The sequence below is a fragment of the Canis lupus genome, chromosome 10, assembly GCF_048164855.1.
Source record: "Canis lupus baileyi chromosome 10, mCanLup2.hap1, whole genome shotgun sequence".
NCBI lineage: Eukaryota > Metazoa > Chordata > Mammalia > Carnivora > Canidae > Canis > Canis lupus.
The window spans coordinates 59,488,054-59,514,919 of NC_132847.1; the positions used below are offsets into that span (position 1 = coordinate 59,488,054).

General features: G+C 36.9%; 1 protein-coding gene across 13 annotated transcripts in view; it reads left to right on the forward strand.

Moving 5' to 3' along the window:
- Positions 1–26,866, forward strand: part of PLPPR1 (phospholipid phosphatase related 1) — a 540,361-nt gene that overhangs the window by 125,801 nt on the left and 387,694 nt on the right. Inside the window, exon 1 of one of the 13 annotated variants that reach the window (XM_072842140.1) lies at positions 14,243–14,449. The exons of the other annotated variants lie outside the window; for them this stretch is intronic. The gene's annotated coding sequence lies outside the window, so the exon portion shown is untranslated. Of the gene's footprint in view, positions 1–14,242; positions 14,450–26,866 lie in introns of those variants that run through there. 13 annotated transcript variants of the gene reach the window in all.

Below are 26,866 nucleotides of genomic sequence, written 5' to 3' on the forward strand. Positions count from 1 at the left end.
CTTCATTATATTCTCTATTTCCCAGTTTGAGTGAGTCATGAGTTTCCTACTGGGACTCCGACAAAGCCATATTTGTCATGTAAAGTATTTGAAGTTTATTCTTAGCATCTACATTTTAGAAAGACCTGGCTATAATATGGAGAACCAAGTGAACATGGAGAGACAGAAAGTTGTAGAGTAGTTAATAAGCGGTGATTGTCCTTAAACTAAGCAATGGAAATGAAAATGAAGGGGGGAGAAGGGGGGAGAACTGAGAAATATAAGTAAGGCTGGTGTAGCAGGATATGGATATGAGTGAACAGAGATAGGGAAGGATGACATACAGGCAGTTGCTGGGGCACTTGGGTGGACTGCGGTGCCACTTACTAAGATAAGAAATTCTGGAGAGTTTTTATGATGAATGGATGTACTTTGTCAAATGCCGTTTCTGCATCTATTGAAATGATCATATGGTTTTTATCCTTTGTTGTTGTGATGTGTCATGTCGCTTGATTTGCAAATATCGAACCACTCTTGCATCCCAGGAACAAATCCTACTTGATCCTGGTGAATGACCTTTTTGATGTATTGTTGGATTTGGTTTGCTAATATTTCGTTGAGGATTTTTGCATCTATGTTCATCAGAGATACTGGCCTGTAGTTCTCTTTTTTGTAATGTCTTTTTCTGGTTTTGGTATTGAGGTAATACTGGCCTCATAGAATGATTTAGAAGCTTTCCATCCTTTTTTTTTTATTTTTTTGAGAAGAATGGGTATTAACTTCTTTAAATGTTTGGTAGAATTCACCTGTGAAGCCATCTGGTCCTGGATTTTTGTTTGTTGGGAAGTTTGTTTTTGTTTTTTGTTTTGTTTTTGGTTTTTTTTTTGATTACTGATTTAACTTCATTGCTGGTCTTTGGTCTGTTCAAATGTTCTATTTCTTCCTGATTCCATTTTGGGAAGTTACGTGTTTCTAGGAAGGATTTGGTTTAGCTGGGAAGATTGTGAGTGCAAAGAGTTTTCACCCTCAGCAGCTTTTATTTTCAAATTATTAAACAGGTCTCTGTATGGATTATGACCAATGAAAAGCTTCTGAGTTTGTTAATGTTCTTAATTTGTATGTGACAGAAAGTGACCACAGTTATCATTATTAATGCTATGAAGACCAGCAAAAACTTCTTTTGGGGGAAGCTTTCATCACCTTGTAAATTTCTGGAGGTCTGTATAGCAGGTTAGCATGTACTTTGTGAGGGTAAAAGTGAAAAAACCAAGGTTGGACTAGGCCCTCCCTTTGAGATCAAAAGGCCTTAGACAAAATCCTTGAGGAAGTAAGATTCCATGAGAGAATGAATCTGACTGCTCTGCTGAAATCTTCCCTACTGCACTCTGGCTAAGCAGGCAGTGAATAGAAACTTTTGAATTAGTGTGTGACCTATGAGCATGTGTAACAAATGACTTTGTATATCTTGGGAACATTTGCAATGCTTGAGTGTCTGCATGTGACATTTAAATGTGAGTAACACTTGAGTAAGTCCCAGAGTTGGCTCGAGTCAATAAATGTTTTAATCAATATACCATGGCATTTATAACTTGTATCACAGCTCCTCCTAAATCTCTAGATGATTATGACCTGCAACGGACCATTTCCATGCTTTTGTTCACATGATCTCAGCTGCTGCAAATCTCCTCATCTGGAAGCAATTTCCTTCTACTCTGCATTTTCATAGTATTCAACTTGTATATTCCTTATGGTATATACATGACGCCTTGCCTTTTCTGATGGTGGTGATTTGTATGCGCGTCATCTCCCCTAGAAGTTGTTACAACTGTCAGTTTCTGAGCCCACACCCAGACAGATCCCCGGGAACCTATCTCTGGGCAGCTCATAAATTCCCACTGGCTATTATTAAAGTCTTGTAGCTGCGGGTGTCTGATCTCCATTCCACCAACCTGGCAATCTTGATATCCTACTTGCTCTAATATTAACCTTGCCACTCTTAGTAATAAGCCTACTGATTCTGGGGGGGACCATTTGACTCAGCTTTTGATGGCCTTCTTTGGATATCTGGAATGAACATACAGCCTATTTCCATGAGGCAGCACTGAGAGGTATTCCATAGGCACCATATATCTTACATCTTGTAGTTCTCTCCAAGTGTAGTCTCCTGTGTCCCACAAATGACTTCCACATCCTTACATTCTTTTGTTTCTATTGTTTTATTGTGGTAAAATTGACCATTTTAACCATATTTGAACATATGGTTCAATGATATTAAATACATTCATATTGTTATGCAACCAGTACCACTCTCCACTTCCAGAATTCTTTTCATGTTGTAAAACTGAAACTCTCCATCACTTAAATAATAATTTCCTATTCCCCTGCCTTTTATCCTAACCCCTGGAAACCAAGATTCTACTTTCTGTCTATATATTTGGCTACTTTGAGTACCTCACATAAATGGAGTCATATACTATTTTTCTTATGACTGGCTTATTTCACTTAGCATAATATCCTCAAGGTTCATATATGTTGTAGCATATAATAAAATTTCCTTCCTTCTTAAAGCTGAGTAGTATTCCATTGTATGTATATACCATTCCATCATCCATTGATGAACAGTTGGCATTACTTCATGGTTCAGCTATTGTGAACAATGCTGCTATGAACATGGTGTATCCTTACATTCTCTTTTATTTTAGGTTGACTTCTTTTTTATCCATAGAAGTTCCTAAGAGACCGAATTTACCCTATTTTGATCTCTGTCAATAAGACTTAAAAAGGATTTGTGTGTAAGTGACTGAGGAAATGCTCCTAGGAGAAACTAGTAAGGCATGGGATGAGGAGGGAGGGGTACTGGGAATAAGACAAAACCATCCATGTGTTCAATTTTGAGCAGTCCCACAAAGGTATCTTCATCTTGTTACTGCAGGATAACTTTGAAATGTATATTCTACTTCAGTGTTATCCTCTCCCCTAAGGAAGAGAGCTAAGTTTCACATATCTGGATTCTTCAGTCATTCCTTTTGGGAATGTAAACTCCCAGGCACTTCTGGTTTTCTGCATGCTTGGGTAAAATGGCTCCAACAGCCCCAGGGCTGAGTCCTCCAAATTAGCATTGCAGGAGTAGGCTGTTGGAGGCAAAAGCACCCAAGAACTGAGGAAGGGGCACATGGAAAGAGTAGAAGCGATCAAGGGGGTTCCGAGTTGCTCTACCAGCAATGTCCACTTCAGCTTCTCACTGAGAGTTTACATTCCAGTCTCCTGGGCACAAATCATTTAAATGCTCCTCCACTGCCTTTCCAGGAGACCAATTGAGAATTCATGAAACTATGACTCCTAATCACCTTCTCCAGTATGCTAGCATTTCTGAGAGGGATGCTTTGGTGAACCTTACTGCAAAAGCTGTCTGAGAATTGCAGCCATGTATTTTCAGTTCTGAGCCTCCAACCTCTGGTAGAAAGCTTTGTAAATGACAGTGCACCCTGAATTCAAGTAAGTTTTTGCTTTTCTGGACATAGGGTCAATTATTTTGAAGAGCACAAGAGGGAAGCCCCAAGCAAAAGCATAATCACCTATATGTGCTTACTGGACAACAGATTAATTTCATCAGTTGTGTTTCTTGCTTTGAAACCAGACATTAAAGGAGAAAGTTTTCTTGAGGGCTCTAGGCACATTCTGCTTCACCTGGGCAAAGTCTCCTTGAGCAGATGATCTGGTTGTACTTGAGACTTCTCTTGGTATTCAGAACTGCCTCACCTGGGCAAGGTGGCCTTGAGCAGATGATCTGGTTGAACTTGGGACTTCTCTTGATATTCAGAACTGCAAAACCTCAGACTTGATTTTTTAAAGCACTCCTTAGATGTCCATTATTATCTTTGCAAGCCTCCCTGCTCCCATTGAAATTAGTTTTGAAGGTGGTTCACAAAGTTATAAGAATGATTTTCCTCTCACCAACTGTGGAAGGAAAAGACTTTAGGGCAGTATGGTAGACAAGGGACATTATTAATATTATTTTATAAACTCATAAATATAACCTTGATTATATGAGTACACATTCATACCAGTGCTCAGGTCCTAGGGACTTTCTGTTGTTGGCAATGCTGCATGGAGGAGATGTTATTAAAATCCACAAATCCATCTCTCCCACTGTGAACATAACTTTTAATTTGATAATCGTAAAAGTCATCAACTATAACTATAACCACCATTTTAAAGACAGAGGAAGTGAAGCAGAGAAAGTTAATGGCATTTCACAGGAGTTTTACAGCAATAGATCCCACCATTAACTACAACTTGTTCATTTTCAGTCAAAAGTAAGTTTCTTTCATGGGAAATGATTACTATTGATTAGCAATATGGTTTAAATGTCTCCAAAAAACCTTTCTAGCTTCCATTCTTTTTGCCTTAAATTTTAGTTAATTTAATGAATTTTGAAACTGAATGTTACGATTGTGCTTTATGCTGTTGGAATTTAAGAATATTTGGCATTTGTAGTTCATGACATTGAGATACAACTGCAGTCAATCAAGTTCAGATCAGATTCAGAGTCAACCATTTGGTGACTTCTATGTACCTTAATCTTTCGGAAGTTCTTTCTCGAGTATTATTTAATTTAATCCACTCTCCTGAGAAAAGATTATTGGTCCAAATGTTACAATTGATCTTGGTGATAGATAGAGTATTTTATCATTTTTCACACCAACAACATTCTTCTAAGTCTTAAGATCATCTGGAACTTCTTAGGGGAGAATCATATAACTGGCCCTTACTGATACTTTGTCAAAATGAGTAAAAGAGATTAAGGAAACTGATTACTTGATAATAAAGTAGTCCTTAACTATTATGGCTATTACAAGCAGTATCTATAGGATTGGGGAATTCCCATACTTTGAAGAAAAAGGGCAGGTGGGAAGCAGAGATTATAGGAAAAGATATTAACTGTGTAGGGCATTCTAGTTAGCTGTTGCCATTTAGCTGAAATTATCAGTGGAATGTAAAAACAGTATAACCATGATACTGAGCAAGAACAATGTGTGGCATATAAAAATAAATCAATTTTACTCTAGAGTCTTAGAATATCTTTAAGTTTTAATAAATTAAGATAGTTTTTTCCCTCTCACAGGGGGAACACCATAGCAGGTGAACACCCTAGCAGGACCCATCACTTTTCTAGTTATTTTTCAGTAATAACCTAACCCTGAAGTCAGTTTAAGCCATAAAACACAGTTCAGTAATGAAAATGTCTAGTTTACTGTCATATCAAAACTTCAATCTTGAAATCAAGTTGTGACTTTTCTCCCTCCCCAACTGGGCCTATTTAGTACAGCAAAACTGTATTTGCAGAAAAGAGAAATATGCTGTTTCCCTCTTTCTCTACCTAGCACATCTACTCCTCTTTTATTTTGCTGACCTTAGTTTCAGAGCTGTGAAGATTAGATGATAAGCAGGGAAATGAGGTAAGGGGAGCAATGAAGTTTTGATTAACTGGCAGAGTTGTGATGATCTAGCATCAGAACTCTGTAGATATAGTAGGTATCAAAAGTTGCCTTTTATTCTCATGGGCACTTTCATGGGTTCTTTGATGACTCATCTTCCCCCTTTTCAAGGAATTTCTCCCCTGTGGTCCCCATGAGGAAAGCAGATGCATCCCTGGTATGGCTGATGGCTTATTTCTTTGGTATCTGGCCATATAGTGATACCTAGATCTTATATTTTGTCCAGGTTTTTTTTTTTTAAGATTTATTTATTTATTCATGAGACAAAGACAGAGAGAGAGAGGCAGAGACATAGGCAGAGTGAGAAGCAGGCTTCTCACAGGGAACCCGATGTGGGACTCGATCCTGGATCCTGGGATCACAACATGAGCCGAAGACAGGTGCCCAACTGCTGAGGCACCAGGCGTCCCTTGTCCAGGTTTTGATAAAAGCAACCACATTAAGTATTTCGAACAGAAAGGGGTTTAATATAAGAAATTACTGCTTTTAAAAATTGTCGCAAGGACCAAGGGAGCAGGTTTCAGGCTGGACTTTCAGGAATGACTCAGAAAAACATAGAATTATAGAATTACCTATGATCCAGTAATTCCACTACTGAGTATTTACCCAAAGAATACAAACACACCAATTCAAAAAGATACTCGCACCTCTATGTTTATTGCAGCATTATTTTCAATCACCAAAATATGGAAGCAGCAGCCTAAGTGTCCATCAATAGATGAGTGGATAAAGAAAAATATATTTATGATGGAATATTACTCAGCCATGTAAAAGAATGAAATCTTGCTATTTGTAACAACATGGTTGGATCTAGAGGGCTTAATGCTAAGTGAAATAAGTCAGTCAGAGAAGGACAAATACCATATGATTTCACTTATATGGAATTTAAGAAACAAAACAAACAGAGGAAAAAAGAGGTAAACCAAAAAACAGACTCTTAACTATAGAGAACAAACTGGTAGTTATCAGAGGGGAGGTAGATGAAGGGATGGGTGAAAAATATGAAGGGGTTTGAGAGTACTCATATCATGATGAGTCCTGAGTGATTAATACAATTGTGAAATCACTATATTGTACACCTGAAACTTATATAACATTGTATGATAACTCTATTGGAATTAAAATAGAAAAGTTTTCACTGGGAGCCTTTCCCCTAAGATCAGGAACAAGACAGGGATGTCCACTCTCACCACTACTATTCAACATAGTACTAGAAGTCCCAGCCTCAGCAATCAGACAACAAAAAGACATTAAAGGCATTCAAATTGGCAAAGAAGAAGTCAAACTCTCCCTCTTCGCCGATGACATGATGCTCTACATAGAAAACCCAAAAGCCTCCACCCCAAGATTGCTAGAACTCATACAGCAATTTGGTAGCATGGCAGGATACAAAATCAATGCCCAGAAATCAGTGGCATTTCTATACATTAACAATGAGACTGAAGAAAGAGAAATTAAGGAGTCAATCCCATTTACAATTGCACCCAAAAGCATAAGATACCTGGGAATAAACCTAACCAAAGAGGTAAAGGATCTATACCCTAAAAACTATAGAACACTTCTGAAAGAAATTGAGGAAGACACAAAGAGATGGAAAAATATTCCATGCTCATGGATTGGAAGAATTAATATTGTGGAAATGTCAATGTTACCCAGGGCAATTTACACGTTTAATGCAATCCCTATCAAAATACCATGGACTTTCTTCAGAGAGTTGGAACAAATTATTTTAAGATTTGTGTGGAATCAGGAAAGACCCCGAATAGCCAGGGGAATTTTAAAAAAGAAACCCATAGCTGGGGGCATCACAATGCCAGATTTCAGGTTGTACTACAAAGCTGTGGTCATCAAGACAGTGTGGTACTGGCACAAAAACAGACACATAGATCAATGGAACAGAATAGAGAACCCAGGAGTGGACCCTGAACTTTATGGTCAACTAATATTCAATAAAGGAGGAAAGACTATCCATTGGAAGAAAGACAGTCTCTTCAATAAATGGTGCTGGGAAAATTGGACATCCACATGCAGAAGAATGAAACTAGACCACTCTCTTTCACCATACACAAAGATAAACTCAAAATGGATGAAAGATCTAAATGTGAGACAAGATTCCATCAAAGTCCTGGAGGAGAACACAGGCAACACCCTTTTTGAACTCAGCCACAGTAACTTCTTGCAAGATACATCCACGAAGGCAAAAGAAACAAAAGCAAAAATGAACTATTGCAACTTCATCAAGATAAGAAGCTTTTGCACAGCAAAGGATACAGTCAACAAAACTCAAAGACAACCTACAGAATGGGAGAAGATATTTGCAAATGACGTATCAGATAAAGGGCTAGTTTCCAAGATCTATAAAGAACTTATGAAACTCAACAGCAAAGAAACAAACAATCCAATCATGAAATGGGCAAAAGACATGAACAGAAATCTCACAGAGGAAGACATAGACATGGCACATGGCCAACAAGCACATGAGAAAATGCTCTGCATCATTTGCCATCAGGGAAATACAAATCAAAACCACAATGAGATACCACCTCACACCAGTGAGAATGGGGAAAATTAACAAGTCAGGAAACCACAAATGTTGGAGAGGATGTGGAGAAAGGGGAACCGTCTTGCTCTGTTGGTGGGAATGTGGACTGGTGCAGCTACTCTGGAACACTGTGTGGAACCTCAAAACTAGTTGAGGTTCCCAAAGAGTTAAAAATAGATCTGCCCTACGACCCAGCAATTGCACTGCTGGGGATTTACCTCAAAGATACAGATGCAATGAAACGCTGGGATACCTGCACCTGATGTTTATAGCAGCAATGTCCACAATAGCCAAACTGTGGAAGGAGCCTCGGTGTCCATCGAAAGATGAATGGATAAAGAAGATGTGGTCTATGTATACAATGGAATATTACTCAGCCATTAGAAATGACAAATACCCACCATTTGCTTCGATGTGGATGGAACTCGAGGGTATTATGCTGAGTGAAATAAGTCAATCGGAGAAGGACAAACATTATATGGTCTCATTCATTTGGGGAATATAAAAAATAGTGAAAGGGAATAAAGGGGAAAGGAGAAAAAATAAGGGGAAATATCAGAAAGGGAGACAGAACATGAAAGACTCCTAACTCTGGGAAACGAACTAGGGGTGGTGGATGGAAGGGGAGGTGGATGGGGGGTGGGGGTGACCGGGTGACGGGCACTGAGGTGGGCACTTGACAGGATGAGCACTGGGTGTTATTCTATATGTTGGCGAATTGAACACCAATAAACAATAAATTTATTAAAAACATAGAAAAATAAAATAGAAAAGTTTTTTTTTTTTTAATGAGAAAAATATAGAACTGACCCACCAGGAGGACTACTTCCTCTGAGATCCACTACTGGAGCTATGGCAGAAGTAAGAAACTCCTGCTACCACTGATTACTGCAACTGTCTTTGGAAGCATGGTGAGCTAGAACATGGACATCATAGCTTTGATACATTGATTAGCAAACCAAAACATAACGTCAGTGCTACCCCTGGAGAATGGACAGTGCTGCAGAGAAAATTCATATGGCCATGATTGTGCTTGACAGCTGAATCAGCCAAATAGATTCCGCTTCATGCCTGCCTTCCAAACCTCAAACAGGTGTTTCTAGTTGTCAGAACCAAATTTATATATGGAAATGTAGCTGTAAGAGAGTCTGGGAGGTGATTTTTTAGCTTCTTAATTTCTCTAACCTAAGTAGGGAAATACACAAAAACAAGCTCACTGGTAGCCTAATCATGATCACAAGGGAGGATCAATCTTAGGTAAAGATGACATTGGAGAAAACACATTGGAATGAGGAAAGGTATTTGAGTTTTTGAGAACATCATTGAGCTAATGATTAAAACTTGTCCTGTTTCTGAACCTGAAGTTCTATAAAATAGTGACTACCTCATTGTTTAAACATATTACTTGAAATTCTGTTATATCATTTGAAATTGTTTATTTTTTATTCCCCCTAACTGCCCCTTCCCCCACCTCAGCTACCATTTAAGTTCCAGAACAGCAGAGATTTTCCCAGTCATATTCACTAGTCCTTTCTTGTTACCTGGACCAATGCCTAGAATAGAAAAAATCTCAAAAATATTTGCTGAAATATTGAAGTGATAAAAATAGGGAATAAAACATGATAATTGTGGCTTAAAGGGAGTAGTAATAACCACATGATACTTATACCAGAAATGCAATATTGCTTTAACATTCAGAATCAATGCAATATACCATATCAACAGATTAAAAAAAGAAAAATTATTTAATCATCATAATAGATGCAGAAAAATTATTTGACAAAATTTAACATCCATTCTTGATAAAAAATCTTACCAAACTGGAACTAGAAGGGAAATTCCTCCTCCTGATAAAGGACATCAGTGGAAGATCTACAGGAAACATACCGTTGTATAAGTTCTTTATATATTTTAGATATTCTTTATTGGATATGTCATTTGCAAATATTTTCTCCCATTCAGTAGGTTGTCTTTTAGTTTCCTTTGCTGTGCACAGCTTTTAATTTTGACTTAGTCCCAGTAGTTTATTTTTGCTTTTATTTCCCTTGCTTTGGGAGATATATCCAGAAAGATGTTATGGTTGATGTCAAAGAAATTTTTGCCTGTGCTCTCTTCTAGGACTTTTATGGTTTCAACTAGATGCTTAATCTATTTTGATTTTATTTTTGTGTATGATGTAAAAATGTGGTCCAGTTTCATTCTTTTGTACATAGCTGTCTAGTTTTCTCAGCATCATTTGTTGAAGAGACTGTCTTTCCCATCGCATTTTCTTGCCATCTTTGTTGAAGATTAATTGACCATCTAATTGTGGGCGTATTTCTGGACTTCCTGTTCTATTGATCTGTGTGTTTTTTGTGCCAATACCATACTGTTTTGATAACAACAGCTTTGTAATATAACTTGAAGTCTGGAATTGTGATTCCTCCAGTTTTGTTTTTCTTTTTCAATACTGCTTTGGCTATTTCAGGCCTTTTGTGATTCTATATACAAATTTTAGGATTGTTTGTTCTAGTTTTGTGAAGAATGCTGTTCATATTTTGATAGGGATTCCATTAAATGAGTAGATTGGTTTGGGTAGTATAGACATTTTAACAATATTTGTTCTTCCACCCCAATATTATTTGATAGTCTTTCCTAACAAGTGGTTTGAGATATTCTGAGAGCAAGAGAAAATTTCCCAAGGAATTTGTGGTATCAAAAGCAATAATAGTGCCTGTTTAAATTTATATTAAAGATCAAGAAATAGAACAATTGTTTATTTATTTATTTATTTATTTATAGAATTATTTTATATATGAGAGAGAGCACGAGCAGAGGGGAGAGGCAGGGGGAGAAGCAGACTCCCCATTGAGCAGGGAACCCAATATGGGGCTTGATTTTAGGACCCTGAGATCATGACTTGAGCTGAAGGCAGACACTTAACTGACTGAGCCAATCCAGGATAACCCTAAAGTAATTGTTTTAAAAAAAATCCCTTTAAAGGAGGCCATATAGTCCTTGAATATATAGTCAGTGCACATTGTGAAAATCAAAAGAATGTCTCATAATTCAGTCACTTAGATAGACACTGAACCGAGCATCAATCACCAGCCTTGATAGACTTGGATATCATACAACTGTAAATTATTTTTATCTGTAGAATAAGAATAAAATTATTCTTAGTGCTAGACAATTATATAAGGCCAGGACATAGGGAACACAGAAACTGATATATGCCAAGTTAATGAGGAGCATAAAATGTTAATAATTCTAAAATTTGCTTTGATATGAGCTTTACCAAATCTGTAAGCTGCATTCATTTGATCAAAATTCTCATGTCACACATCAGGAGATTTAAGAATTATTAAAAACCATTATTAAATGGAGAATGTCAGAATGATTTTCATATGTATGGCAATAAAGACTATTTTTAACCACATAGTTACTGTTAGAGTGTGCAGTAGCAGACAAATTAAGCAAAATATGAAAATACTGATTATAATTTTTGTCTATAAAATATAAGAATTCCAAACACCCATAATGGAATACTTTTTAATCTATTTAACACTATATTCATAGTTAAATTTAAATTTTATTATACTTTTGGCTCCCAAGTATCAGTATAGTATGCTTTTAAAATATGCTTTTTCTTGTGATTAATTTACATTAAATAGCATGTATCATTATTAACAGAAAAAGGTCTCAAAACTTGTTTTTGTATATAATAAGTATGTATTATATGTAAATATACAATGTATTAAAGATTGCATTTAAATGCAATTTGTAATTTAATAAATTTAATATAATATATTTTCAACAAAAAATCATATCATTATAACCCACAGTGCAAAAAAACTGACAAACCCATTAGCAAGTATCTTTGAAGACATTCTATTCTGTACTGTTCAATATAATAGCTACTAGCTACATGCAGCTGTTTAAATTTAAATTAATTAAAATGAAATAAAGTTAAAAATTTAGTTCTTCATTCACACTAGTTTCATCTTCTATGCTCAGTAGTTTGGACGTTGTGGACAGTATAGAGTAGAACATGTGCATCATTGATCACAGAAAATCCTATCAAGTAGCTGCGATCTATATTATTGTGAAAGGGATTTGTTCCTTAAAGTAGTAAGAAAGATAGTTTTATGTGGTAAAGTTATTCTTGTCGATGTCTTTTCTATGATTCTAAGCATTTAGAGGGTAGGATTTATGTCTGAGCAGGACTGGCACATGCTGGATACAAATGTACTTATTGGTCCTCCAATATGCTCAATGTACCCCAGTAATAGAGACAACAGCAGAATTAATAGCACTATGTAACTTGTTGTATTTTACATTGTGCAAAGTGGTTTTATGTAGCTGTCATTTGAGTTTAAAAACAGTTTCAGAAAATGGTAGGGATTATAACTCCCATTTTATAGTTGAGAAGTCTGAAGTTCAGGGAAATAAAAGGACTTTTCTGGATGATAACAGCAATAATATAAGTAATGTTTATTGGTTGTTAATTTTTAATGTTTATTAATAACTAATATCTGTCATTTAATATATTTAGCTATTAATGTTAATCCTAATGTTTATGGCACTTCAGTGAATTATAACTTAATTGTCACAAACCTTTGATTATACTACTTTTACATTTTTCCATTTTATAGATGAAGAAACTGAGATTTAGGGGAATAAGGCAACTTGCTCAAAAGACTGGAATTTGAACTCAGGGAGTTTATTAGGCTTGTATGTTGACTTAGATTCATACTGTGGCTTTTCCTCTGCTCCAGTTTTGGCCCTTGAAATCCCAAATTCATCATGGGCCCACTTGGTAACTTGGTGGTCCCAATTCAACAATCTTGTAAGGAAAGAAAATTTAGCAACTAGCATGCATGTCAAATAACCAAACAGTATACGTTATATATTGTTTGTGGCCAACCTTGAGTTGCTGTACACTGATGGCATCTTGATGGGACAGACCAAAGCTGTTGATCAAAGGAACAAAAGACACGTACCTCTATAGAGTCAGGCTTGCATTTGTTTGCAGCTGAAAACAATTATGAGTCGTGCAGACTGACAATATGCTGTCAGCCAGAGATTTAGAAATTGCACAATTAAGCTAGTCTCAGCTTGGCATTGATAAAGAATAAAGCTCCAGCCAAAACCAGATGCCTGTGTAGTCATGAATTAGGACCTTTAGGTGTCTACATCATTTTCAGCCCAACATTTTGGAGTCTGGGTAATTCATATGACTCCAACTCTGTGACAATTTTTTTTAGGTTGAACCATATGAAATTATTATTTTTGTAGGTCAAATGGTCAAACGTAAGCCATTTTATGTAGTTCAATCTTGTACCTCACAGAGCACCAGCCAACAAACTGTGAGTGCTTTGCTTTCCCCCAGAAACAATGTGTCCACGTCACCTCACTCCTTGAAAAACTTTCCACAGCTGCCCATTCCACATAAACCCCTTGGCCAGCATCACACGTCACTCTCATTCTCAGGCTTGCCACCCTCCAGATTCCCTTTTGTCCTCTTCCCTGAAGCCTTGGCTTCGTCCATGGCTTGTCTCCAGGCACCAACATGCCCACCTAGCATGCTCTCACCTCAGGGCCTTTGACCAAGATGTTCCATCCATGTGGAATGTCGTCCTCTCTGGCTCTGTAAGTTTTCTGAGTCTCAGAGCTGGGGCAGAAATGATGCTACACAGATGGAGGACTGGTGCACAATTTGAAGTATTGTCATGTTTATGTCAGTGGCTAAAAAAGTTTTTGCAAGTAGTCAGAACATATTTTTGTACATTAATCAAATAAAAATTTTCTGAGTTTCAGCAAAATTCTGCTGGCCATGAAGGTAAAAACCATTTTGTCAGAGACTGTTGTCATTATCCACAAGACAAATGCTAGGCTTCTGTAGCACTGCATGTGTGTGTGTACGTCTATGTGTGTATGATACATAATAGTATAAGAAAAAGAAATGTCACAAATAGAAGATAATAAGTCTCTGGGTATGTATGTATATTGGGTGTACTCTCTCAGTTGCAAAAGTCAGAAATTCAATTCAGGCCTAAAACACAAATTGGAATCAATTGACTGATGTAACAGATTTTTAAGGAATCAGGCTATCTGTAGGCATGGCTGGGTTGAAGATAGACTGATGTCATTTAAAAGCTTTCTTTTTCTCCATCTTCCAAGTCTACATTTCTCTTTTGGATTCGTTCTCAGGAAGGCTGTCTTCAGACATCCACGAGGCTGTCCTTAACCACATCCGCTTAAGTGGTTCTTAGCCTCTATAATCCTAGAAGAAGCACTCCTTTCCCAATGGTTCCAGAAGAAGTTCCATGGAGAGCTCCAATTAGTCTGACTTAGGCCATCTGATCATGTCTGAACCTGTTATTGTGACTGGAAGGATGGACACGGAGCTGACCAGACTCAGTCATGTGCTCACCTCTGGAAAGACAAGGTAGAGGCCACCTTACTCAAACCACATAGTCTGAGAGTAGGGGAGAGGTGCTTCTGAAATGAAAAATGGGTTTCTGATAACAGAATAATAAACCAATGTTCAGTATCTGTGTGTGTGTGTGCGCACACACACATGTGCACACTTTGGTAAAACCAAATAGTAGCTAAAGTTCATCGGTGACATCCTATTCAAAAACCATTTATAGCTTTCTTATAAATCTTTTATTTAGAAAGTTTTTGCTTAGTTACAACTTCTAATGCAAGAAATTAGTGGCTGATCTTGGTTGCTGTTGAGAAGTATGAATATGAAATTCAAATATTTTTATGAATTCACATATACTAACAAATACTAAAGTAAATCATCATTCACTTTTATATGTAAATTACTGAAAATATAAAGTTAACTTTGGTAATATTAGCTTAAGGCCTGGGTGTTCAGTAGATTTCAATAAACACTTGTTGACTTCTGGATGAATATATAAGTAAAATCCTAATTAGTTTTTCTGTTATCATTTCATGTTCAAGTAAATAATTTGATTTATTTTGGCAAAATATTCCAGGTATTTGTAAGCATGAAATAAAACTAGACCAATGATTACTAGCTAATAAATAAGACTTAGTTTGACTTCCGTGGTCTTTCAGTTATTGAGCTCATGAAAACAAAGTTAAATTATTTTTCAAAATAAGAAAGGAATTCTTGGTGGATATAATTAGGATTCATTTTAATAATAAAATATGGGCAAAGATAACTGATGGTAATCTAAATGTCTAATTTACTTTGAGTCTCTGTGAAATAGGAATTCTTTTGCAGAATAAAGAATTATTTTGCAGCATTCTTCAAGCTAAATTCATAAAATGTGCTAATTATGGTTGAAATGTAAATTTTGATATGATTGTGGGAGCCACTACAGCTTAATTCTGTATCATGCTTCTTTCAAATGGCAATCATAAAACCTTGAGAGATTTTCAATATAGGATCTTATTTCAGAAATCAACAGTATCTAGAACTAGGGCTCATTGGAAACGAAATTCATATCATCCTATGATTTAGTTTACGGAATTGGAAGGAAATAATGTTTGCTCCCCTAAAATACAAATTTATTATTAGACAAAATAGCTAGAGTTTCAGATGCATAGCCGTAGAATTCTTCTAAAATTTCTTTATAACTATCCCTCTTACAAGATCATACCACCATGACCTTCGGCATTTCTTTCTATTGCTTTTGAATGGTGCTCTCCCCAAATTATTCTAGATCTACAGTGAGATGAAGTTGCTAGAGTGTAAAATTTGGCATCCCAAATGATAAGTGGGTTGATAAAGCAAGACTGTCTTCCAGAGGATGGCATCAAATTTTTCGTCACGGAGCATTCCACAGGATCATCACATGACTATTTTATTAAGTACCTCCAAAGAGTGACAACAGCATTCTTTCCACTTTGACCCTAGGCTATCATCAAATATGTAAACTATTAAAACTATACAAAAACAAAACTATACAAAACAAAACTCTTCAGGGCCCTCCATTTCCTTACTTGAGGAATGAGTCTTTCGTTCCTACCTCTGCTCCTTTCCAGCTGCTCCGTTTATGAGCTAATCTAGCCACTAGCCTTTTGACCTGTTTTTCACTTTCAGCTCCATCATCAGGAGCTAGGTCTAATATAGCACAACTGCCTCTCTGGTTCCATTCCTTTCATTCTTTTCAATGCCTTGTGGCATGCCACTAGCACTCTTCTTCTTGGTAGACAGCAGCCTTTGAAATTTATTAACAACCTTAAGCTATTAGCTTTTTTTGTCTAAGAGCTATTCTAAGGCTAGTCAAGGGCAAACAGTTCAAGGGGAAAAATCTAGAGATACTAACCTCAAAGTTTAGAGAAGAGGCATCAGGAGCAGATAAGAAATGAACGGACAGCAAAGGGAAAGTTTGAATCACAAACCAAGTTTTACGATCAGAGAAGTATTAGTTCTATGGATACTCTGTTGGGGCACAGGCAAAATGTGAAAGAGCAGTTTAATTAAAAAGCTATATTGAAAGCCAGTGCCAGGGATTAGCAGAACAAATGTGATAGGGTCCCTATTGGAGAGGTGCTACAGGGCATCAGAGCAGAGACGGACTTGCCCAGAGAGCCATTCAGATGGTGTTGGAACTAGGACTTCATCTCAGCTGTTTTTAAAATCCATACTGCATCCACATGTGATACAGTCCTTTCTGCTCTCACTTTTCAAGAGGATTTGTAGGTGTTCTTTGACAGTGTGATAACTCAACTAGTGATGAATGCATCCAGTTTAGTTGGAAACCAACTAATATTTCTCTATCCTATTTTCAGGGATACTGTGAGAGGCTTTACCAAAAGTTCTGCCTATGTCCAGATAGACCATGCCTGACATTTTCCCAATCTACCCATTCTACTAACTGGTCAGGATGGCTTTTTTCCCCTAGTGAACTGGTGTTTGTTCCTAGTGATTCCAATGATTAGTTTTTATACGGTGGTGTTCTTAACTGAATACTGGGATTTTATCTGTTCCATCTCCTATGCCGTGGCCTCCTTTGCACTTCTGTGACTCATCAGAGATTACTGAAATTAGCTGATTATGCAATTCAATATGATTATTCAATTCAGTTATTCAATATCAATGTGAGTATAGTGTATCCAGGCTAAGATATGTAGAGTGATATAATAGAGTTAATGTATTCTTATGATTTATTCATTTATTTTGGTTTTCTTCATGTTCATTGAACTGAGAAGTTCAAATATTTTCATTTCAAAATGTCATTCAGCATCACTGTACCATTGACCACAAATAGTGAGGCTATTCTTTCTTGGTAATGAAGGGAAAAAAGGTGGAGGAGAGAACTCGACTTATTGTTGAACTTGTCTGCTTTTTAGGTGTCAGGTCATTGGTCTTCAGTGCTCTACGAACTAGTTTTATATATATCTGAGCTGTGGCCTTAAAGATGAGTACCACTGCAAGGAGTAACTGAAAGAATGAGAAATGCCCTACCATCAAAGATATTTTGCTGAACTATCACATATAAGTTTTATTTTTGGGAAGAAAAGGTGAAGTAATTTATAAATTCTAGTAAATTAAAAACATAAATGAGTTAACATATCATTAATTTTTTTTGCTATTGTAAATGATATGTATTCCCTAGCCTCATCTCTTTCCATTATAAGGTAACTGGAAAATCCTTGGCTATATCACCAGCTATATTATAATTTATTTTTTTGTGGAAGCACTGGGATCATGATTGAAACTTCAAATATATTATTAATGATTTTTCTTTCTTAACCACAAGTGATTACTCACCAAAAGTCAATCTAGAGTAATTTTGTGAGGAAACTTCAAATAAGTTGGACATCTGTGTCTATAGAATGTGTTTAAAAATATTTTGGGAAAACAGATAGTTTTATATACAGTAAATGAGTGGGGTGGAAGTGCTAAAAAGGGTAATCTGAAGCAATTCTATACCAATTTAAACAAATACTCAGCTGGTTTCAAAGTTCAGGGAGTCAGAACATTCTAGAAAATATGGTCAAAAGAAATTCATACTACTAGGGATATTAAAGCCTCTTCCTGTTTATAAGGTAAAATATTATATAGAGAATACAGTATTACATAGAAAGAAGTCCTATTTCCTGTTTGTGGAGTATCAACTGCCCAGGTCACCCAGAGCATGTTCTCCCAGCTACTGGGAATGTAGTGTGCTGATGGCTCACAGCTGTCCCTCTTCAGAAGCTGCTTTCATCAAAGGGAGGTCTTTCCTAAGGCTATATACCCTTACTGGGGCAGCCCGCATTTGATAAAGGATCAGTGTAGAGTTACAAAGCCTGTCCCTTCCCTCAATTTTAGACAATTCTGAAGGGCCACCCTTTGTCCAGAGTTTCCTGTGGGATTATGGGATTAGCGGGAGCTTCTGCTGCAGCTGCATTGTGCATCACAGTTCATCTTATCCCTCTGCCCAGTTGTCATAGGTGGCATTCATGGAATCCCTGTCTACTGAGTCTTCCACATGAAAATCTTCACTCCGGAGTGTGTCTGGGCAGCCAAAGCTGTGATGGTACAAAAAATGGTTTTAGGGAGGCCTACTCTATAATGTAATTTTGGAGCTGGATGACCTCATCACCTATAGTGGCTAGAATACTGACAGCCTTGGGCATACTAGAATTCTGTACTTATTAAAATTTTCACTAGTGATGCAGTGGAACAGGATAACATTGGAAGGGAATGTACAGTATAACAGGTACTTGAGAGCTATGAGAGAAGTAGGTGCTGTAAGAATTATGAAATCAAATGTCTGTTGTTGGGTAATATTGATGCATTGGAGAGGATAATGAAAGGCTGAAGGTTGATTAGGGCAAAATAAGAAAATCAGAAGGCCTTCTAAGTATATAAAGACACTCTTCTCTTGTAGCTGGAAGGGCAGGAAAATGTGAGAATCAGAGCTAAGATTTAATTATAAAAGTAGCAGAACTCCAGAGAAATTTGAATTGTCTGCTCCAATAAGTTGGCTGTGCCAAAGCCAGGGACCTGATGGGAAAGGTGTGGGACTCTGAGATTTGGAAGGAAGACATATGGATCACCTCACTCATAAATTTAAAAACTCAGATCCTGCTGCATCTTCTGGATCTGCATAAGCGACCTACTCCTTTCTGTAAATGCTAGTGATATTCTTCTTGCTTAAACACAGGTGGCTCTTCCTGGCAGGTCAGTATATGTCCCTACACAGACATACCACCCTCCACTCCTCTCCTGGTCACCACAGTCATAGTTAGGACCAGATCTCAGCACTCAATTGGGGAATGACTGAGCCTGCTAAAGGAGAAAAAGGACCATATGCTAAATGAAGGTGGTGCAGACTTCTCAAAATGTACCAGGGCATCTGTATAAATGTTACTAATGATAAAATTCAGCTCCTCTAAGTCTTTGCTCCCTTTTTTGTTTGCTTGGTCTGTAGAAATCCTTCACTAGTGTCTTTTTGTCTTTTTCTCAATACCTTTTTTTCTTTCTTTCTTTCTTTCTTTCTTTCTTTCTTTCTTTCTTTCTTTCTTCTTTTTTCTTTCTTTCTTCTTTCTTTCTTTTTCTTTTTCCTTCCTTCCTTCCTTCCTTCCTTCCTTCCTTCCTTCCTTCCTTCCAAGATAGATAGATAGATTGATTTATTTATTTATTTATTTATTTATTTATTTATTTATTTATTTTTTATGAGAGACAGAGAGAGAGAGAGGCAGAGACAGAGGCAGAGGGAGAAGTAGGCTCCCCATAGGGAGCCTGTTGCGGAATTTGATCCCAGGACCCTGGCACAACCTGAGCCGAAGGCAGACGTTCAACCACTGAGCCACCCAGGTGTCCCTTCTCAGTACATTTCTAACAGAGTTTTCTTTAAAAAATATTTTGTGGCAGCACTATTTGGCACATACATATTTATTATGGATATATAGTTTTCTCCTTCTATTAGTAGCTTGAGGAGATTGTGCCTGACCAGCATAGGTCTTCCTATTTAGGTAAGCAATAAAATCAGCTTTGTGTTTTTTTGATTTCAGGTATTGAAATGTGATCTCACCCTTTAACAATACTTACTTCATTGAGTTGTTTTAAAGGCTAAAGTAAAAGCAATAAACAGTCAATAAATGTTTTTTCATGGTATTATTTTTTCCATGCTATGTTACTTAATGCATAAATGTTTAACGTAGCTTGAGCCTTTTTATCAACATAAAAAAGACATCATTTCCCCTTCAGGGCTTCAAATTTTATTTTTATCTTATGCTAGTATTACATTCCTTCTCTCCTTTCTGAAATTACCTGAAAGATGTCTTGAGCTTTGCCAATTTGCTTGTCTTTAATTCTTTGTTTTTGTTATTTTTGATTAGAAGAATCTTTAAGGCAGAGAGTCAATTTGATAATTAAGAATTTGTTCTAATTGGATATTTTTTTACTACTAGAAAGAGATACTGTGTTCATATCTAATTTCAGATACTTCTAGGGAATTAATTCAATTCACATCATTATTAAAAATCTAAATCTTGGGGGGCCTAGGTGGCTCAGCTGGTTAAGCATCTGACTCTTGATCTCAGCTCAGGTCTTGGTCACAGGGTTGTGAGTTCGGGCCCTGCATCAAGCCTACTTAAAAACAAACAAACAAACAAACAAACAAACAAACAAACAAAACCACCTAAATCTCCAAAGCCAGGACCTTTTAGTTTAGCTATTTAGGTATTTAAAATAGAAGACAGTAATGGTGAGGTGAGAAGTTGACAGGAACTGTAGTAGGAAGCAGGTGAGGGCTCATAGGCTCTGTAATTATGTGTCTGAACTATAATATTCTATAGACTTGTGACCTCACTGACCAGAGCTTTGTTTGGTTTAAGCTAAATGGGAGTACTTTTTACCTGAAAACCAAATACACTACTTATCCAATGGTTTTTGGTACTTAGTAAGTGGAGTATTTTTTTCCTTGAAAATAATCTACATATGAAATCAAACAAAGGTCTGAGAATTACTTGATAATTATATAGACTAAGAAATGGGTTGGATGTGCAGGTCAATGCCTATCTAAATCCATAATCATGGTCCAGTTGTATATGAACTTTTCATCTAAGCTGATATTGGCAATGTACCTTCCAAGATTCTATTCCTGTGTGAAGAAAATATTTAGCAGAGATAATAGTATTTGAAAATAATCTCTTTTTTTTTCTGAGTTATGTCAAATGACTTCCTAGTGCCTTATAAAAGGTCCTATTTTATGTCAGGCAGAGATAACACTCTTTATTTTATGATACATATTTCATAGCCCTTTTTATGAAAAAAGAAAGAATAGATCACGGCTTCTCACCTTGGCATTCTGGACCTCTTGGGCCAGATAAGTCTTTGTTGTTAGGGTTGTGCCTCTAACATCTTAATGGCGAATGCGATCTTTCCCTTTTCTAGCATCTCCTCCATTTTAGGAGAAAAGACAGGCATGTAGGAATTATAACTATGGAGTATTATCAGGTGGCAGGAGGTTTTGCAGTGGCTTGAGTCCTTAGGAAAAGTACAAGGGTCAAAGATACGGTTATCAGTCCTTGGTTTTAACTCCAATTTTGTCGTATGATCCTGGACAAGTGTTTAGGTTTTTGGTACTGTCATATAATTGATCTTTAAAGTCACCTCTAGCAATATGAATTATTCACTTTTATGTTCCCAGTACCTCCTATACTGTGTGTTGCATAGTAGGCACTTGCTAAATTTTGTTGAATGAATGAATATCCTGAATGTTTTGTGAGTCTAAAATCACATTTTTACTAGCATTCAAAATTATAATTTACACTTGTCTGATTTACCACTGCATTCCCAGAACCTACCATAATGAGAGGTACAGTGTAAGTGCTTAGTAAATAATTATTTGATAAAAGCATGAATACGTAGTATAGAATTCTTAGATTATACAATCATTGACAACAATATGAATCCCAAAGCCTTACCATATTACCATATTTTATTCAAAACCTATAAAGGACATTTATAAAAGACAAATGTGTATTTCCACCCATCCCTGTATTATTCTCACATAAGTCATGGTATTATAATACATATTTGTCCAAGAAGTGAGTTCTTGCATTGAATCAGAACTTGTTCAGGCAAACTCCATCCCTACAACAAGCTGTGGTTGTTCAAAGACCGTATCTTTGGTCTTGGAGAGAGCCTCTGTTAGAATCTAGTCAAATTTTGCTTCCTTTAAGTCAGGGACCACACAGAAAGATAGAAGCGGAAATCTCCATGCTTTGGCATTAGAAGGACTTACTTAGGTTTCAGGTCCAGTTCTGCCTCCTAGACATGTGTGGTTCAAAAGTTTTATCCAGTGTAAGCCTCAGGTTTTTCATCTGTTAACTAGAGCTAAATAATACTTGCCTCATTGACTTATTCAGGTAAATGAAAGGAAACACTTAATACCCATCAATATTCATTCCTTTTTAAAATAAGCCTACCATTTTACTTTGTGGTACATAATGGATATGTTCCAAAAATTTGCATGTGTGAACACAATCAATTTTCTGTGAATTGTATTTAACTTTTTATAAAACAGAAAAATTTTTCTTTCAGAAGAATTTTGCTTTAATTCTTTTTAGAATCAGAGTAGGGTGCCCTAGTATGTTTTGAGATTTCAGGTTTGGGTATAGATGGTTTTACAGCACAAATTCTTAGTTAATTTCCATTAGCAAATAATCATTTTAAATCTGTATTCACTTTAAATTGAAATAAATACAGATTCCTGGCCTCCCAGTGAGTTATAGTCTCCAGACCTTTATGTTGTACATATTAAAATAAGTGAGTGTATCACAGTAGGTAAGGTCACTGGAAGGGGACTGCCTGGACTCTTGGCCAGCTCTGGTCTTTACCAACTATATGGCATTGGGGAATCCAACCTTGTTGCACTTCAGTTTCCTAATGTGCAAAATAAAGATAAAAATAATCTCTACCTCCTATTGTTATTGTAGGACTTAGAATGTCTATAGATGTCTTGCATATGATAGGTGGTAAAAATAATTAATTAATTAATTAACTAATTAATGCATTTGTTTATTTCCAAAACGTATCTTGAAACTTATGCTTGTAAATTGTAAAGGCAGAGCTAGCAGAGAGCATGCAAAAGCCTGGGTTTTGTTTTTCAATTTACTCAGAACACTGTTCACAAAGCAGTTGTTTAAAATGGGGCTCTCCATAGTGTTTTTGAGATTCTCTGGTGTATATTTAATTCTATTGCTCTTCCTAAGTGCTTCCAATACACTTAGATGGCTTCACAGTTGAATTTTTCTCTCATCTGTTGTGGAATTCACTAAAGATAGTATATAGCTATAAATAAGCCTATCCATGCAATTGTAACCATGGCAACCACCAGCCTTCAAATGGGGAGATGGGGCTCACATGGCTGGTCTCAACTTCAGCCCAACATGTCCCCTTTCAAATTAGACAGCTCAGAATTGTGCTTTGCACACAACACAGCTATTCATTGCTCTCCACAGAGTATCTATCATTTACCTCAATCTAATACAATTCATTTCTGACTTTAACACATTCTCTGAAAGAACTGTACTAAATTCTGTGAGGAATAAAAAATGTGACTTAAGCTAAGTCCTTCCACCAACATACAGTGGGTTCTTCCTAACATTTATGTTTCTCAGGTCACTCCCTCACTAAAAACTCCTGAGTGGCTCCCTGATAGATATGGAGTTTAGCTCTTGGTTACTTTTTAGCTGCATATTTTACTCTCCTTCCCATGGCACCTTAAATTCCAGGTTTTCAAAAGTCTGTGTTCTCCAATGCCGTTCTCTCTATCTTTGAAATTATCTCCCAACTCTCTCCGCTCAAGTGCTGCTGCTGCTTCTTCTTTCCTTTTTTTAAAGGTCTTATTTATTCATTCATGAGAGACACACAGAGAGGCAGAGATATAGGCAGAGGAAGAAGGAGGCTCTGTTTGGGGAGCCTGATGCAGAACTTGATCTCAGGACCCTGGGATCACGACCTGAGTCGAAGGCAGACACTCTCCATGCTTTGGCATTAGAAGGACTTAGGAAAAAAAAAAATAGAAGGACTTAGGTTTTAGGTCCAGTTCTGCCTCCTAGACATATGTGGTTCAGAAACCACTGAGCCACCCAGGTTCCCCAGCTCAAGTGCTTCATGTGTAATTTTCTCTTATTATATGGTTTTAAGGTTAATTTAATTTATGTAGACTCCAGTTAGTTCTTCCTTGTTCACGTGAGTGATTCAGTGGAATTAATCACTTATCTTACCAAGTACAGTCAATGAAAAACAAAAAACAATTAAAAAATTCAAAAGTTTATTTATCAAAAAGGACGGACATGGCAAATGTTATTTAGCCCTATATTTAGCATAGAAGACAGTCATGATTTGATTTTCTTTTCTGAATGGATATGGCTGGTAAGAGTTGTGAATATGGGTATATTTGGTGAAGGGTGTTAGGTGGGCCTTCATGTAATGACTCTCAAAAAATTTATAGAATTTTACTGACTATAAATGGTAGATAAAGAAAAGTGAGGTAACTGTAGTGTCCAGATGACCGTGTTAATGATGTTATCAATTGAGATAGGAGTTGGAGGAAGAATATATTTGGCGGTGGAGTTATGCTTGAGTTTTGACCCATTGCATTTGATGTATCATTAGAACATCCATGTCTAGTACAAGGTTGGAAATTTCTGCTCAGATGTCAGGAATGACTTAGAACTAGAAATATAGATTAGAAAATCATCAGAATGTATGTGGAAATTTAAGGCATTGACATAAATGAAACTGATCGAGGAGAGTGTAGATTGAGAGGAGATACCTGTTGAAGAAGGATACATCAGAGGAGATTCAGAGGAAGTCACTAAGAGAGGGACTAAGTGTTGAGTGCCCTGGCCAGGTGCAGAGACTGGCTTTGAGTAGCAGGAGGCATTCTCCCTTTGAGCTAAGTGGGAAGGAGTGGAATTGCATGTAAGTGAGTATAGACACTGTCCTCTCTCCTCTCTGAAAAAGTAGGAGTCAAGGCACATCTATGGAGAGTGTGTGAATTCTTGGAAGTTCTGCTGTGGAAAATATTTAGGGAAGCAGAGGAATAACTAGGACAAGATTAAAGAAGCTGAAATTGGGAGATTTATCTCTAAGTGCAAGTCCAACACTTTATCTGATTTCTTTCATTGGGATTTAATCATCTGGAAGTAGAAATCAAAATGAATAAGAACGAAGAGATAACATTCTCTCCTACAACATCACTTCTTGCTCCATTCTAGCCATCTTGACTTCCTTCCTTCTCCTTGAACATATCTGGTATACCAGCTGTTCCCTCTGCAGGAATGTTCTCCATACCTCCAGCTCCAGGTAAGCTGGCCACATGGCTTCCTTCCTTCCTGTCTTTTCTTATATCTGACCTTCTTGAAAATGTTCATGCTGACCATATTATTTGATACAATAACTTCAACTCTCTACAATTTTGATCTCCTGCTCACTTACCCCTTTCTTTGGCTATAGTACTTACCTCCTAATATATTAAATAATTGAGTCATTTATCATGTTTACTCTTTATTGTCTGTTTCCTTTTACTGGTATTGAGCTCCATGAGAACATGGCTCTTTGTTCTGTTATGATGTATGCTAACATGACAGAACACGGTGTAGTACATAGTAGTAGCTCAACAAATATTTGTTGAGCGAAATTCAAGTGACTTAAGAAATGTGAATGTCAGTGAAGGCTTATATTGGTTATTAGTTTTGACCAGACCAGAAGCAAAAAACTGCACTTTTCAAGATTACTTTTGGATATAATTTGTAACAAATTTCTTAGGTTATAAAATTAAATCATCCTCCCTCCCTCTTCAGATACCCACTTCTCTGTCTTCCTCCATATATAGTTATATATATATATATTATACTCTGATAAATTGCTCACTCACATCTAGAATGAAATCCTCTTAATATAATTATATCTTACACAGGCATTTTGCATTCTAAATTTTTTTTTCATTTATTTGATTAAGAGAGCTGAGTTAGTTCCAGATGTCTAAAAGCCTTTTGAAAGCTGGCTTAGGCATTTCCTTGGTTTTGGTAGGTGGGGAAGGACCATAACTGTGGCATAATGAAGAGCTGCCTGTCCTACCTCTGGGTGAGATGGCCCTTGTTTTGATCACATTTCTCTGTTGATGCTTTCCCTAGAAAAACGATTCTCGGTTTTGCCCCAAGAATCTTAGATAAACAAGTAATTTGACTCAATTGTAAGAATCAATGAATTATTTTTATGTTTCATAGTTATCCCACACATGTGCCTACAAAGTAACCTTGAGACAATTAGATTCTATCATTTTTTGAGGATCTGGTGAAACTGGTAAAAAATTCAGATCAAGATAGGTTTCTTACAACTTAAAAAGAGCAGTGACCTTAGATCACATTGAAAGTTGGGGCCTCTGCTCAGAGTTGCACAGCAGCGCAGCTTCTTACCTTCTCCTAGTGCATATCTCTCCCTCATGTGGGATCTGGGTCCTGGAGTGAGGGAGGCTTGCTCTCATTCTTCTCTCGAGTCTTACACTTGGGAGGCCGTACATCTTTACCGAGGAAGTAATCTCTTTCAGCTCTGCTCTCTTGCTACTAATCTTTTTCATAAATATTCAGTGGATATCAGTGGAAAAGAGTTTGTGGGCAGGGAAAGACTTCTCCCGTGTCTGGGCTCCTATGTATTTTCCTCAGTTCAAACATGTCTCTTCACATTTCATGAAAATCTCAGATGTTTTTCTTCTTTGTCCGTTTCTGTGATGGCTAACTCTTATCTCTACTGCTCTGCCAAAGACAGAACAATCTTGGGATCTATTTTTCCTTGGGGTGGCACTGCCCTCTTTTTGGATTTTAGTTCAGTAGGTTACCTTGTGAACTCAGCTCTCTGAGGGGCTCATGCATTATGATT